This window comes from Oratosquilla oratoria, chromosome 17, assembly GCF_046742065.1.
Source record: "Oratosquilla oratoria isolate Oo_2021 chromosome 17, ASM4674206v1, whole genome shotgun sequence".
Classification (NCBI taxonomy): Eukaryota; Metazoa; Arthropoda; class Malacostraca; order Stomatopoda; family Squillidae; genus Oratosquilla; species Oratosquilla oratoria.
Window position 1 is genome coordinate 52819307 of NC_134793.1, and position 1741 is coordinate 52821047.

The following is a 1741-nucleotide window of genomic DNA, read 5'->3' on the forward strand; positions in this document are numbered from 1 at the left end:
AGATGGTAAAAACCTCTAACCAGACCCACTTGAATACAGAAACTCATTTCAAGATCTCGCGGTTTATAAGAAGAAGAAACGGAGAAAATGCAAGAGAAGAAGGGTAAGGCAGTCACTAGATACCTGCCCACAGGTAAGATTTTGGTTGTAGGAGATAGCCAGGAGAGGTATCTAGATAAGGCCTTCTGCGACAAAGATAGGAAGCATAGAACCCGGGTGTGTTTCACCGGGGCGGGGATAGGTAATATTAGAGACGAGATTAAAGAGTGTATAGTCGGGGAAGGTGTGAAACCCATCGTTTGCTTGAGTGCTGGGGGGAATGACATAGGTAACTTAGGGAGTGAGGAATAGTTTTTGCGGTTCCGGGATGTGCTAGATAAGATTAGGAATAAGGAAGAATTTCCTGTTGTATGTGGAATCCTTCTGAGGCGTAGAGTTGGACACAGGTGGCATTCCAGGGCTATTGCAATGAATTGCAGGCTGACAAAACATTGTAAGGCCAACAATTTGTCGACAACTGGGATCGATTTTACGGTAATAATCATCTATATACAAGGGACAGGGTGCACTTGTCGCCCAGAGGATTTCGGTTCTTTGCTGAATTCCTTAAAGGAGAAATAGGCATCATGAAGTTTTTTTCGGGTAGATTACGTGGGAGTCGGGAGGGAAGTATCGGAATATAGTTTAGGCGATAGAAACAGCTCAGAGAGGAACTGTGATGACATTGGCGCGGTCAGGGATCGGGTCACGGAGAGTAATATGCATACCTTGGGTCAGGTTCCTTATGGGTGCGGGGTCAACAGCCCAGCCAGCGATTTGAATGAAATATATAGTAACCTAACGGATTTAATTCTAAGTGCACAAAATAAATTTATTCCTCTCAAGCCAATACGGAAGAATAGTAATACTCCCAAATGGATGACGGACAGGCTGAAACATGAGATTGGAATGAAAAGAGGACGTTACGTAGAAAAAAAACAACAACGTGGAAACACACCTTAGGTCCAAATACAACGGTATGGCAAGACTGGTTAAAAAGAATACACGCAGCAAAACGTAACTATGAAATTAAGGTTACCAGACAAGCGACATCCAACCCAAAGGTCTTCTTTCATCTCTACAGAAAAAAAAAAAAAATAAGAAAAGGATAGGCCCTCTTAAAAATGATGAAAATGCCATTAGAGAATCAGAGGAAAAATGAGTGAGGCGTTTAACAAATATATTCTCTCGGTGTTTACTAAAGAAAGGTTAGATAAGGCACCTAACTGCGATTTTCAGTGGGGGTGAAAAAGTAGATTATCTAATATATTAGTAAGTAGAAGTAGTCAAATAGATTGAAAGACTTAAAACTACAAAATCCCCGGGTCCAGTCGATTTTTTTTCCGAGAGTGCATAAAGAGTGTAAATTTGAAATCTGTGACCAGTTAACAGAAATATCTAATAAATCAGTAGACACTGGTTTTGTGTCTATTGCTTGGGAGTAAGCAAACGTTGTTCCTGTTTTCAACAAGAGAGATAAATTGTCTATATGCAACTACAGGCCAATCAGTTTAACATCATTAATAGGTAAAATGCTTGAATCGATAATAGGGATAGGGAGAAAAAGGTAGTTGCAGTGGGAAGCGCTAAGAAAATGAGAGTGATGAGTGAGGAAAATGGAGGAGAAATAGGGAAAGATGAAATGAAAGCAGCTGTTAAGATGATGAGAGCAGGTAAGGCACCTGGGTTGGATGGAGGCCAT